The following is a 14,863-nucleotide window of genomic DNA, read 5'->3' as shown; positions in this document are numbered from 1 at the left end:
ACCCCACCAGCCCCGTCACATGTGGGAACATGGCCCCGCCCTGTCATGGGTGGGGGATGTGATGTCACACTCTTTGTGCTTTTGAATAAAGATTTTTTCAGAGATTTTCACCTGGGCTCCCGGATCCGAGTTTTACACGTGTGATGCGGGGCGGCGCCCAGTCAGACTCTGTGTAAACGATATCCTCGGGAAGAGCCAGTCCCGAATAACAATACCCTCGGACTACATTTCCCACAATCCGCCCCGTATCCCAGTCACTCTGGCTACGTTTCCCAGGATCCTCCCCTTCTCCCGCTCACTCTGACTACATTTCCCAGAATCCTCCCCTCCTCCTACTCACTGTTTCCTAGAATCTACCCCATTTCCCACTCATTCAGACTATGATTTCCAGAATCTTCACCATCTCACACTGACTCTGTTTCCCAGAATCCTCCGATCTCCTGCTCATTCTGACTACATTTCCCAGAATCCTACGCTTCTCCCATTCATTCTCTTTCCTAGAATCCACCCTGTTTCCCCACTCATTCAGACTGTTTTCCAGAATCCTCCTCATCTCCCAGTCAGTCTGACTACATTTCCCAGAATCCTCCCCATCTCCCACTCATTCAGACCATGTTTACCAGAATCCTCCCCATCTCCCACTGACTCTATGTTTCCCAGAATCCTCTTCTCCCACTTAATCTGTTTACCTTTCCCAGAATCCTCCCTTTCTCCCACTGACTCTGGCAACATTTCCCAGAATCCTCCCCGTCCCCTGGCCCCACCTCTCTCCCTGACTGTAGGCCAGGGGGGGGTGTCCCCTGAGGCCACACCTCCTTATCCTTTCCAAATAGTTCCACCCACCCCCCACCCCCGACGCAAGACACATCCAGTAAAGAAGTAAAAATTTAGAAAAAAATAATTTTTAAAAGAATTCTAAAAATGTATGTAATTAAGTCAATAAATAAAAACAATAAATATTGTTTTTTGTTTTTTGTGGGGATTGTGAAACCTAATGACAATGTCTAAGGCTCTTTGGTTGTGCATGGGAACTTTAGGTGGCCTTACATGTTCTCAACTGAATTCTCAGCACAGGATAAATTGTCAGATTTTTGGCTATATTTGTGAGCATGGGCCAGCACCAGCTCCTGTAGCCATCCTAGGCGTGGTTTAGGCACCATCACTTAGACATGCTACCCAGGCTCTGCCCAGGTGCATGCTGGGACCTGTAGTTCAGAACCACCCTTCCAGGGTGAGCTTCGTGGAGTTGCAGCCTCACCAAGCCACCCCCCCCACCCCCCCCCGCAAAGCATGCTTGGGTCTCGAAGTGCCTTCTGAGCCTGTGCAGCCACTGCTGGTACTTGCAAGCTATGACGTGCCAAGCACCCAGTTAGGGTGGGGGCTTTTAACATTTCCCAGGGTGGAGCCTGGAATGGTGGGCTTTTTAAGGGCAGAATCTGAACTGAGATGGATCCAAAGGAGGGCCCACCATTGGCAGCCTGAGGATGGGGTTTGGAATGATGCAACCAAACAAAATCTGGACTCACACCAGCCTCCCTCCACCTGCAACTCCTTGTTATGGGGGAAGCTTCACCCAACCTGCCTTCTCCGCCTCCTCAAGGAACAGATGCCTGAGGTCTACAGGATGGCAGCTAAGGGAATACTTCACCCATACCTCAGGCTGAATGTGAACCCACCAAGTCCTGACTCCCACCACACCCCACATCTTCCCTTGTCATCAGGAAGAGGCCAGACTTCTCTACCCAGGGAGTCTGAGTTGTTTACATGGAAGTCCTACAGGCTTCTATATTTTGCATAGGCAAAGAGGTTGGAATGTTTAGTAGCCCTGTTCCAAACCCCGCCCTCAAGGTGCCAAAGGTGGGCCCTCACCTGGAGTCACCTCAGTCCAGACTCCACCCTTAAAAAGCCTGCCATTGGCGGCTCCACCCCTGGAGGGCATTAAAATCCCCCATCTCTGCAGTCACCTCTTGGTTTCTGGTTATCTGTTCTCCTGGGGCCACCCAGGAATACTTTGCTCATATTAAACTGAAGGAACCAGCTTCCCTTTCGGCAGCCATAACAGCCGAACACATGCTTGCCCTAAACTTGCCTTGGTCACTTAGAGGTCAGATGCCTGTCTTGTGACAAGGAGCCAATCAGAAGTTAGCTGGTGGCACTATGCTTTACGACCCTGGGTGTGCTTTACGGACAAGCGCACAGCAATGACGTAAGAGCATAGCAACCACCCTGGGAGGGCCTATGGGCCATAACAACCAGTTGACCAATCAACACAGGGCAAGCCCTCCAAGCCTGGAAGCACACCAATCCTGAGCCTGTGAGTACCCCTAGACACTCCCCTTACGCTGCCCTATAAGATCTTTTGGGAGCCCCTAGGAGCCGTCTTTTCTAGCCACCTGCCATGGTGGGTGGGTGAAAGACCCGAGCTAACATGGGATTAGCTGGTTAAATTACAATAAAGCCTCGTGCAGTTTGCAGCAAGCTCTCGAATCCGCCTGGTGATTGGGGTGACCGCGAACATGGCCTGGGACCCCGGATACTTGAGTTTTTGGGGGTCTAAAAAAACCATTGTGCTGTTTCTTTTCTGCGCACCTGGTCCTGTCACTCAGGCTTCACTAGCCAATTAGAGCCTCTAGAGGACCCGCCAGTCAGATGGGCGGGTTCTTCCAGGAGCCAGGCTTCCTGCTCAGCTCTTCACCTCAGGGAGTCAGAAGTTGTGTCCTGTGCTGTGCCTTTGTTTCTGGGGAGAGCGCTGGTTAGCTCAGCAGCCGCACCATGGTGAGTGAGGCGCTGCTCTTCACAGACTGAGAGGAGTGGTGGGCCAGGGTGAGTGAGGGGCTGCTTCCCCCATGTGAGGACAGTGTCTGTCTATGATGAGTGAAGGGCTGCTGTCTCCATGTGGGGAGGAGTGGCTGGTCTTGGTGAGTCATGGGCACTGTCCCCAGGCTAGGTGGAGAGTCTGCTGAGGCTCAGAAAGCCAGTGTAGTTGGTTTTCTCTTCGCTGGGTGGGAGCCAGTGGCCAGACACAGAGTTCAATATTCCTGCCCGGCCCTACCTGGTCCAGCGTGATCCTGTGTGATCCATGCAACTCCATGGGCCAGAGCTGGCAGCCTCTGGATAACTTTACTCCCCCGGATGTGTCTGGGCAGAGGATTAGGAGCAAAAATGTGTTCAGAAATATCCTTGTGATTGTTGTGCCCAAGTCATAAGGATCCCCAATGAGACCAGGGAGACAGACCACCGATGCAAATGCACAAGGTTTATTAATTGTTTTATCCTACTTAGGGAGGGACCCAATCTAGCAAGCTGACACAGCAACCTCCAGAGGGGGTAAAGTTCCCTGTCTACTGCTGTGTTTAAAGACAAAAGCTACAGGATTACATCAGTAGGTACAGGTTTGTTTCTGATTGGTTGACATTTGGGAACAATCAGGAAAATTTTTCAAAGTCATATTTTGACATGAAATACCTGTGTACCAATTATTCTCATTGGTCAGTACTGAGGGAACATTCTGTGGTTTCTCAGGCTTTGTCTTGTTACTTGCAGGTGGTCTGTTGTACATAGATACCTATAGTTTTCAGATCTGTATCCTGGAGACTATAGGGGAGGTTTTGGTTTCCCCCAGAGTTTCTTTTGTGGCCAAACAGTTCCCAGGAACCATACCTAGGAGGCTAGGGGTGTCTGGAGTTTCTTTGTGTTCAGTTTTGGCCCTAGGCTCCAGGAGACCAGAGGATCTGGAGTTTCCTTGTGTCAGAGGCCTACGGGTCTTTTCTGTAGCCTGTCATGGCTGCTAAAGCAGTGGCTGAGTCAGGGTCTGGCCCCTTCATTCTTAGAAGTGAAGCCTTTGTGTTTAGTTTACCCCTTTCATTTATTGACATCTACGTAGTGCTTATATTGTCACATATTTGCTGTGTGAAGTGTTTTCTCCCTGGGAAGGCATATTAATTCTAGGACAGCTGCATTTCCATCTTGTTAGAAAAGATGTTTTGAGACAAGCTCTCTTATGTTGACTTAGGTAGCTTTGATTCTAGTCTGTTGCTCTCCAGGGCAATGACCTTGTTGTTCTCTATAATACACCTTCAAAATTCCTGAATTAAATGATTGCACCATCTCAGAAATTTAAAATTGTCCATTTGAGTCATGCAGTCAGCTACCCAAAGCAGTCAGAGGAAAGGGATTTGCATGTGGAACATTGCTTCTGTCTTCAGACCAGAATAGGAGCAATAGTTTATTGTGTACACTGCAGGGAAACAGGGCAGGTAATCAGCTCCTCGAGTCACCATCATGAAAATGGACCTGATTGTGGTATCAGTGATGTTTTTGTAATTTCCCAGCATGTTTTAAATTCACGTCATGTCAATGAACACAGACCAGTGTGGTGTACAGCTTGGAAAGTTTATCATGAGTCAAAGAATATTGAATTTGCAATTAGGCCACTCTCCTATGCAGATATGTATGTGCAATCCTGGATGACACAGTTAAGTCAGCTCAGAGGTTTGAGGCACAGGCCATTGGCTGTAACTCCATGTATCAGCTTACAGCACTCACTAGCTAACATTTTATATTTTATTTTAATGACATTCTCCCTATCAGGAAAGGGTCTACTCTGTTTCAAAGTCAGTATAGCTAAGTGTTCTTTCAATTATTTTGATCTCCTTTAAAAAATCAATTATTATTATCATTTTTAAAATGTCATTTTCTTTCAATGCATTACTGCCATAATCCCATTTCTATTTTCCATTGTTTCCTGGTTTAAGAATTTCATTCCACTTTTTTTTCTTTTCTTTTGGTTTTACGAGACAGGGTTTCTCTGTGTAGCTTTGGAGCCTATCCTGGCACTCGCTCTGGAGACAAGGCTGACCTTGAATTCACAGAGATCCTCCTGCCTCTGCCTCCGGAGTGCTGGGATTAAAGGCGTGTGCCACCAACGCCCGGCCCATTTTTTTCTTAAGTGCTGTTTATTTGTTTATTTATTTATTTATTTATATGTATCAGTTTAGAGCTTTGGTTCTCAAACTGTGGTGTCTTTGGGGGAATCAAATTACCCTATCACAGGACTTGCCTAAGACCACGGAAAAACACAGATGTTTATATTACAATTCATAACAGCAAAATTATAGTTATAAAGTAGCACTGAAAATAATTTTATGGTTGGGGGTCACCACATCATGAGGAACTGTGTTAAAGGCTCACAGCATTAGGAAGGTTGAGAACCACTCGTTTTGATCAATGTCTCCTGTAGCTCAGGCTCACCTCACACTATCTAATTGAGAATTGCTTTGAACACCAAATCCTGCTTCTGCTGCCCAGTTTTGGTAAGACAGTCATGCAACTCCTTCCAGGATGGGCCTTGACTGGTCTCTGGGAAGGAAAAATAACCACTAAATGAATATCCTCCAAGTTCTCAAGATTTTGTTGTGAATTTACAAAGAAGGAGGAACCTTTGTAAGAATTTCATTCACCAACTGTAAAGCAGGTGTAGTCACAGCACAGAAAGGGAGGGGCTAGAAGAAGGAAGAAAGATTCCTGCTGGTGACATTAGCCTTGTGGAGTCAGGTGATCAATTTCAGATATTCCATAAACGTCCTGACTGGCCATTTCTCAGTTTCATGCATCAGGTGATCAAAAATCTAAATAACAGAACTTATCATGAAACCAAATTACTGTAGTTACAGCATTTCAACCTAAATAGAAGAACTGGATAAAATGGTGTTGCCCTGCTTAACATAACTGTTTTTTCCAAGTTTAAGATGATAGTCCTGGGGCTGGAGAGATGGCTCAGCGGTTAAGAGCAATGGCTGCTCTTCCAGAGGTCCTGAGTTCAATTCCCAGCAACCACATGGTGGCTCACAACCATTGCTTATGAGATCTGGTGCCCTCTTCTGGTGTGCTGATGTACATGGCAGCAGAATGTTGTATACATAATAAATAAATAAAATCTTTAAAAAATTCATAAAAACATTTAAAAAAAGATGATAGTCCTAAGAGAAACTTGGTGTGTTCTAATACAAATCCCTACTCTCTGGAGCACATGGCTATAAAGCCTGTTTCAGCTTTGTAACATAATTTTGGGGGGGTTATAATTATAATTTTTCCACTGTCTCTTTCCTGCCTCCAAGGCCTCCTAGAGCCCCTTCCTTGTGTTCTCATCTATGACCTCTTTTTGTTTAACAACAGGTACTGTTTGAATGTGACCTGTGTTTGGCTCTACGACTTCCCAGCTATGAAGCAAAGGGTTGGCTGTGCTGGACATTGAGTGTGTAATTGAATGTGTACACATAGGACCCTGTGCCTTGGAAGAGGAACAGGAAGTGCTCTGTTACATTGGAGGATTTTACTAAACTATGAATTTCCCAGATCAGGACCCTCTCTGACTGTAGTGTGAAAGGGCAAAGCTGGGAGGGCCTATGTGGTCTGAGTCATTTGATCTCTCCTCACCCAGTAGGGTAACTGCTAATGTCCTGAAGCCCATCAGGGTGGTCTTCACTAATGATGAACTTTAGGAAGGCTTAGCCATCAGGAGCACCAGTGAGAGGTAGCTTACAGTTTCTTTCCAGGATTCTCCTCTTGTTCTACTGTGAGGAGCTATAAGGAAGACCATAAGCCATGCCATGGTGAATGTGGGGGCCACGGTCCTCAGACCAGGAAGAACAGGTTGTCTGAGCTATCAGAATCTGAACTGCTTGGGCTGGGATGGACCATGAGCCAGAGTGAAGTTCTGTTGGTCCCTGTGTTGACCTGGGCAGTGGCCCTTGGCCTCTGAGTTTTGTTGAATGTGAATTTTCTGGGGAGAGGGATGCTCTATCATCCTGGCATGGGATACTATGAAGTGGTAATATCACTGTCCAGTGTGTACACACAGGCATTGCTTTTGTTGTGCATTGGGAAGTCAGATTTGGAAAACTGAAGGTCTGGTTTCTAGAAGTTCTGGATGTTACCTTCCACTTTGAGATTTATCTTACAAATGTCACAGATAGTTTAGAAACTGGTAGAAAGGAGGTGATGAGTGTCATCCTTCAGCAATACATGATTAGAATGTTTTCAACTTTCTGTTACTGACAGCCACCATGGTGTGATTCAGTGAAGTTCATTTCTAGGTCACAAAAGGAGTTTCTGAGCTTTAGAGGTATTTCATATTAGAATAGTATTTTGCAGGTGTATATGAAAGATGTCACATCTTGTGACATCATCCATGTGGCAGAAAGCAGATATTAAATTATTCCTCACATTGTCTTTTGATTGGACATCGCTGGGACTGGGTTTGTCTGAAACCACAAGGTGGGCACGAGGGGCTGTAGTCATAGAAGACTCTGGAGGAGATCACTTCTGTTTGCTGGGAGGTCTCTAGAGCATGGGGCCTCTCTGGAAGAAATATCAGTAGCTGGAGGTTCAGAAAATTAACAGTTTAAGGGTCACTTTTAATTAATTTTGTTGGAGTTGTGAAATCTGTGTTTATTTAATTTCTGTACACATAGAATCATAGGTAGCTGTGTTTGGCTGAGTATCCTTTTTTATTTTCCTGCTTCTGTTCTTGGATTTTTCTCTCCATCCTCTATTCTTTTACAAATATTGTATAATTCTTGATTATTGTAGCTTCCCTGGTAAATATAGAAGTCATATTGTATCAATGTGTGTACTGTTTATATATTGAACTAGAACTGAACTTCACTGAATCACACCATCGTGTCTATCAGGAGAATAAAGTTGAAAACATTCTAAGCATGTATTGCTGAAGGATCTCATTCTGAGTGTTTCCACTTTGCATGTAGCTTTGGAATCAGCTTTTCTCTTATAAAATGTTAGACATTGTCTGTGGACTGCATTCAATTTATGGTTCAAATTAACCATAAACAATATTTTAATATTTATGCATCATATTCCCTAGGATCATTTATATATTTTATTTATTTATGTGTTGTTTTTAATCTGTGAAAGACTTTTAGATTATTGGATAAAAAGTATTATTGGGCTTGGCAGGTGGCTCAGCACATATTCTTTTTGGTGATGACTTCATTTCAGATCCCAGCACCTAAATCAGGAGGCTCATAACTACCCACTACTTCAGGTTTAGGGGATCTGATGGGCTCTTTTCTGGTGTGTCACCTGTACACACATGGAAGACATTCCCTCAAACATACACATAAAAAACAGGGATAAATTTGTTTTCAGAAGTTCTTTTTACTCATAAAGCAATTAGAGTAAAACAAGTTTTAGGTTTTTAATAGAAATCATACATTGTTTTTTTAAAAATCTGTTCTTTTGCATTTGGTTTAGAAAAGTGTTCCTTTCCTCATCCTGATTCATTTAAGGCAATCATCAGTCATAGGAAAGTGGTCCTAACTTTTGCGAGCAAGAAGGTAGATATGCAGAAGTAGTATAACATTTTAGTATGACAAGAGGCATCACACAAGGTTCATACTCTGAATTCCTTCTAGCCTTGATGCTGGGGGAGGAGCTTGGTCCTGCCTCAACCTGATTCCATGCTTTGTTGACTCCCATGGGAGGCCTGCCCCATTTTTTAAGGAGATGAAGGAGGAGTGGATAGGGGCATGAGGGGAGGGAGTGTGAGAAGAGGAGGGAGCATAAACTGGTCAGTATATAAAATAAATGAAAAAAATTAATTAAAGTTAAAGAATAAAATGAAAAGGATTCAAAGTTATAATACTGTGTGAAAGGCACATGGGTAGGTGAGGGGCAAACACTCCATGCAGACAGAGCTTACAGTACATTCTATTTAGAGAAGGTTCCCTAGTCCTAGAGGCAATACACAGTGCCAATGGGGACCACATATAAGAATTATTAACAATTTCATAGCAATGTTCAACTTTGGGCCATAATAAGAAAAGGAGAAAGCATACAATATATATTCTAATTAATAATAAATAAATGCAGGAAAATAAATCTCAGGCACTAAAACATATAATTATTAAGCAAAATTTTTTTAACAATATAGATGACAGAATATTTATATTTTCTTCCAGTTTTGTATGTACCAAGTTGTAAACACATTTAGAAATAAAAGGAAATACAATCAATTTCAAACAAAAATGTTGTTTAGGGGGTCACTGTAGGCTTGGAGCTGTAGGACTCTGAGCTAAGCCAATCATTGTATAGCATTATCCTAACCTGGTGAGTGTCAAGTAGGAGAATGTGGTTCTTTGCCATGGCAGAGTCTTTTTTTTGTCGTTTTTAATGAAAAGAACTGAGAGTCCAGAAATGTTCATAATTAGCACCCAATATTGTTTCTCAGTTTTTTTGTATGTTAACATTAGGAACAAACAAATCATAAATATAAAGCATCTGGAAGTCTGTTGATTCTCTAGAGCCATCCATCTCTGTGTGACCAATGTGTATGGACCCTCTGTTTTGGCAGAAATGCTGATGACATGGGGCCAAACCAAGATTCTGGAATACAATATTCCTGACCTGAGGTGTCATCATGGAGATGAAGCAATTCCCAAAGAAATTTCTTCTATCACAGTTTGCACAGACGTGTCTGTTGGAATCGTGCATAGTTGCTTTATTCCATAGGGTGTTATAGTAGTTTGTCATGGATGTTGAGGTTGGGGTGTGAGTTCACGTGGGTCTGTGGAACAAAGACTCTGATACACTGTTAATAAATGTACTTAGCCTTTCACAGCTGCAGGGGTCTCTAGCCTCAGTGGACTAAATCGCTTTCCCTATGCCCAGGGAATTTTATTTTTCTCTGTATTTACACTTTAGCCAGTTGATTGCCATATACTCAGAACAACTTGAATGAGGCTTCCAAAAATACAATGACAACTGCAAATCTTGATTCATCAGATACCACGGTTTTCCTTGTTTCCTGAACCAAATAAAGTCATGAGCTGGTACACCCTGTTTGCCCATCTTTCTTGTAGTTAGTAATTGATCATGCAATTTCTCTGATGTGTACTGAGTACTATTGATCTGTCTGCTTGTCTCTCTATGTTTGTTAATAGGCATTTCTTTAACATGTCGATATCCCATTCAAAAGGTGCAGAAATGTCAGAGGTGACCCTCCTATTCAGTTTTCCTCTGAAGTGACCTTGTGATTACTTTAGAACTTCTGTGTCATGGAATAAGTGCAGGAAGCATGAGAAATATATTATAGTGTATTTTCAAAGATGTTTACATTTATACTGTATAACTTTCTTTTTATACATTTATGGTATATTTTAGAATGCAGTGACCTATGACAATGTGCATGTTGACTTCACTCAGGAAGAGTGGGCTTTGCTGGATCCTTCCCAGAAGAATCTCCATAAAGATGTGATAGTGAAGACTACAGGATCCTTACTGCTATAGGTAAGACTATGAATTTTCCTTCACATTTTAAAATAAGAGGGCAACTGTTTCTTGGTTATTGATTTTCTTCTGTAATTACAATTGAAAGTGAGCAAGGATGATATGAATGAATCAGGCATGTTTCTAAGGTTCACTGAACCTTAGAACTTAGAACCTTAGAACTTAAATGTTGCATGACTTCCAATAATATATCAGGCATTTTCTGGTACTATATTTTAGGCTACACAGAAGGTAATTTTAATGTGCAAGCTAATACAAATATGCCTGAGAAGAAATTTTTTTCAGTTTAAGTAATAAAAATTTTATTTAGAATTTCTGGGATGGTGGCTAAATCTCACCCCACTCGGGGGGGGGGGAGAAGAAATTTTAAGGTGTGTGGAAGTTTTAAAGAAAGCAACAGTGTAATTAAGCACAGCTTAAGGTGCATTAATGATTATTAAATTCCCACAAAACCATATACCAATGCATTTAGTTTCATAGCACTCATATTACATAAGGTATGCACATTGAATAAGTAATAAATACATGTCCAAAACCTTGTAATAAGCAAATGGTTCATAGTAAAGCTTGTGATTTTGCTAAGTTTAGTGACAGCAGGGATAGTTACATTCAAGAGCCAAGGGTGACTGTTGTGGAGAAACCTTATTCTCTACATCATATGTCTGTAAGGAACAGAAAGTTAAATGCTGCCAAAACAATATGGACACCTTTTATTTGTTATTCTTCCTTTATTAGGTATATCATATGTCACTCTTGGTACTAGCCATATAAACATAAGGATATGGAAAGAATCAACATATCCCTCTCTCTAAGAACAATTAGAAGATATGTAGCAGCACCCAATTTGAATAGATTTGTTGAATGTGATACATATTCACAAGTAATTGCTTTTCCAGCTTTCATTGGAAATATATCAACAAACTCACACTTCATAAAATCCCTATGTGTGCTAGGAATGTATATATACTTCTGTTTGTCCTGGTTCGCTTAACAAGTGTAGTATGGCTCACACTATAGGAAAATTTATGAGTTTTTCCAGTTATCTTCAAATATGTGAAAAATCTCATATAGAAAAAAGATGCTATAAATGTGAGCCTTTGCAGGTATTTTCAAAGATCCAAAACCACCCTTAGAAGCAGGAGCAACATGAGTGTAAACAGCGATAAAACCTTAAGACCTGATTTCTCTTTACAATTAGACCAAATTATAAAATTAATTCATACAGATATATTCAACAGTGTAATGGATGTGTTAAAATTTTTAACTGTGTCATTTATGAAAGAAGTCATACTGAAGAGAAACCTTCTGAATATTCTCAAAGTGTTAAAGCCTATGCATATCATGGTTATCCTCAAAGGCCTGAAAGACTCCATACTGGAGGGAAGCCCTATAATTGCAATCAATGTGTGAAAGCATTTGCATATCATACTCATCTTCTAAGTCAGAAAATAATTGATACTGGAGGGAAACCCTATGAATGTAATCGATGCTTTAAGGCCTATGCATATAAGTCGTCTAATGTATAAAATAACCCATACAGGAGAGAAGCACTATGAATGTAATTAATGTGGTGAATTCTTTTCACAGGACTGTAGTCTCCAAACACATAAAAGAACACATACAGGAGAGAAAGAAACCCTATGAATGTAGTCGATGTGGTAAAGCCTTTCATGTCACAGTATGTTTTCAACTAATAAAAGAACACATGGGAGAGAAACTCTATGAAAGTATTGTGGTGTCAAGCCTTTCACGTCACATAATCTAATGCATAAAAGAACATATATTGGAGAGAACCTCTATGAAAGTGATGTGTTAAAGCCTTTGCACATCATTGTAGTCTTTGAAATTCTGAGAAAAAAAATCATACTGCAGAGCAAATATTAATGTAGTCAGTATGGTAAGGTTTTGCACTTTGTGGTGGTCTTTATATAAACCTTTTAGTGTTCAGTCATTCTGTTATAGCTTGTTCATATCACAAATAGTCTTTGAGGACCTGAAAAAAACTCATATAGAAGAAAGTCTGGCTATAAAGGATTTCATAAGATCTTTAGCTAACACATTCTAGTTACATAAGAGTATTCCGGAGAAAATAATTTCACAGTGTCAACAATCTGTTCAATCAGTATAATGCCCGTCTTTATTTTGTTTGCACTTGCAAACTCATATGGACAAAGCCCTACAAATTTAAATGCTAAAGTAAGCCTTTTAGATTTCCTCTTCAATGACATGAAATAACTAATTCAGGTATAAAACTTCATGAATGTTTATTTGTGCCTTTTCCGTTGTGATAAAACATAATGTTTATATCAACTCATGAAAGAGTTTGACTCTTGGTTCCAGAGGGATACAGGATCACAGTGAAAGTGGCATGGCAACAGGTGTCAGACATGGCTGCTTTATATCATGATGCTTAGATCTTACATCCTCAACCTGCAGGATGAACCAGAGAGTGGAAACTGGAAATGCTGTGCTGATGTAAATTATGAAATCCCAGTGACATATTTCCTCCAGCAGGGCATCATTTCCTAATTCATCCCAAATGATACCACCAACTAAGAAGTATTGATTTCTCTGACTTCTCTGACTTCATGCTTGTTTTCTGTTATATGAAGCAGTCCATGATACTGAAAAACTGTAGGTAAGCCTTTATATGCCTCAACATCTGGGTTACAGGAATGAATGCATACAAAAGAAAAATAGTCAGGATTGGAAATGTTCAATGATTTTCATTAATTTTTATTTTGTTATGTCAGTGTGTCTTCAGATATGTGCATGTGATTAGATCCATAAACCCCTTAGTCTTCCTTTATTTCTAATAGGAATTACAGAATGTTGTCAAAAAAACCTCACTTGGGCAGGGACTTGTCTTAACTGATTGGCCCTGTCTTTATCCCTCTCAGTATTTGTTTTTAAGATTTTATTTATTATGTATACAACATTCTGCTTCCATGTATATCTGCACACCAGAATAGGGCACCATATCTCATAACAGATGGTTGTGAGGCACCATGTGGTTGCTGGGAATTGAACACAGGACCTCTGGAAGAGCAGTCAGTGCTCTTAACCTCTGAGCCATCTCTTCAGCCCTCCTTCTCAGTATTTTATACCATTGTATCCTCAGTATTATGAATTACAAGAGGTTGTTAAAAACCTGACCTGGGTCCTGGGAATGAACTTTTAACTTCTTGGTCACATCTCTAGCCCTATGATATTTTAAACATTTATATGGCAACTTGACAGTAGAAAATAAGGAAAAATGAGAAAAATCCTATTCATGTAAACATATATTACATATCACAGTTGACTTCAGTTTCAATGAAAAAGTTCTGTTTCATCTATTACATTATACCCTCGCAGCAAGTAAATTGTTTACCATATTCATGCAAGTATGATGGTTGAGGTCAGAGTATTGTGGTTTGCATTTTGAAAGTTTTGTAGTAGGTATTAAAGTGTCCTGTATATGTGGCAAATCCATTTACTGAAGTTTATTTGCTGGTTCATATATTGCTTCTTTGACTCTGTTCATCTTCTGTTGTGTTTTCACTTTGTGATAGGCATTTTTTTCTGCTTAAATGTATAGAATGGGTTGCCCATTATCTAAGTGGTTCATTGTTTACTTAAATATCAGACAGTGTTATCCTACTTTTCACATAAAGGTGTCTTTGAAAGGGTGGTGGCTTCTTGGTCCTTGTCTAATTTTTTTTATATTTCCACAAATTTCCTCCAGATGTTGTTTTCCATCCTGGCTTGGATGTCAGTAATTAGTCAGGGCTACCTTTGAACTCATAGGTCTCGTGTTTCATCCTTCTGAGTTCAAGACCAACAGTAGATGATGTACTCCTGATGTGTGCTCCTTTATAGACATGTTTTAACAATGTTAATATTAACATGGTTAATAGAAGATAAGAAAATACTTCATGTGTCTATCCCAAGAAGTGTTTACATCTGTCTGGTGGAGATATAATAAAATAGAATGATCAGCAATCATCTGTTTATCTCATAACAAAACTTGTTGTATTATGGATATGTATATAGTTTTTAACATTCCTGCTTCTTCATGATCCAGTTTTTATCCATTTGGCACTCATCTTGAAGTATTTCCTCCTAAAGGAATTATCTACAGATGCCAGGTAATGTAAAGACAGATTTATTTTTTAAAAACATGTCTGGTGTGTGTGTGTGTGTGTGTGTGTGTGTGTGTGTGTGTGTGTGTGTGTGTGATGGGTTACAATGGGTAACAGATATGTTTGTGGGTTTTCTTTTAGCCCTGTTCACATGTGATCAAGGTCAGGTTTCCAGTCTTGCACACAACATCACATCGGTATAATATTGTTCTGTGTTCAAATTGTAATTATATTGTCATTTAAGAAAAGATCAACACAGGATGTATTTATGCTGCCATCTTTCTGCATTTTTGTTAGTTTATTCTGGGGGAGTAAACACTTGTGTACCAGCACCGATGTCCCCAGGAGCCAGGGAGATGAAATGCCAACTCAAGGGATGATTCGATGAGCCACCACATCTGCTGTTCCCATTGTAGGTGAGTAGTGCCTGAAAG

The 14,863-nt window shown here is 40.8% G+C and overlaps 1 long non-coding RNA gene across 5 annotated transcripts in view; it reads left to right on the top strand.

The window, feature by feature from the left end:
- The first annotated feature begins 10,178 nt into the window (after positions 1–10,178).
- Positions 10,179–14,863, top strand: part of LOC113837504 — a 6,242-nt gene continuing 1,557 nt past the window's right edge. The window contains exons 1-5 of one of the 5 annotated variants that reach the window (XR_004771332.1): positions 10,179–10,305; positions 11,893–12,943; positions 14,372–14,435; positions 14,571–14,626; positions 14,727–14,845. This is a non-coding gene — a long non-coding RNA (uncharacterized LOC113837504). Of the gene's footprint in view, positions 10,306–11,892; positions 12,944–14,371; positions 14,846–14,863 lie in introns of all 5 variants that reach the window. The other 4 variants (XR_004771333.1, XR_004771330.1, XR_004771331.1 and 1 more) reach the window with 4 other exon arrangements.

Source organism: Cricetulus griseus, chromosome 10 (genome assembly GCF_003668045.3).
Source record: "Cricetulus griseus strain 17A/GY chromosome 10, alternate assembly CriGri-PICRH-1.0, whole genome shotgun sequence".
Classification (NCBI taxonomy): Eukaryota; Metazoa; Chordata; class Mammalia; order Rodentia; family Cricetidae; genus Cricetulus; species Cricetulus griseus.
Note: the sequence above shows the minus strand (reverse complement) of the source record. Positions and strands in the feature narration are given on the sequence as shown.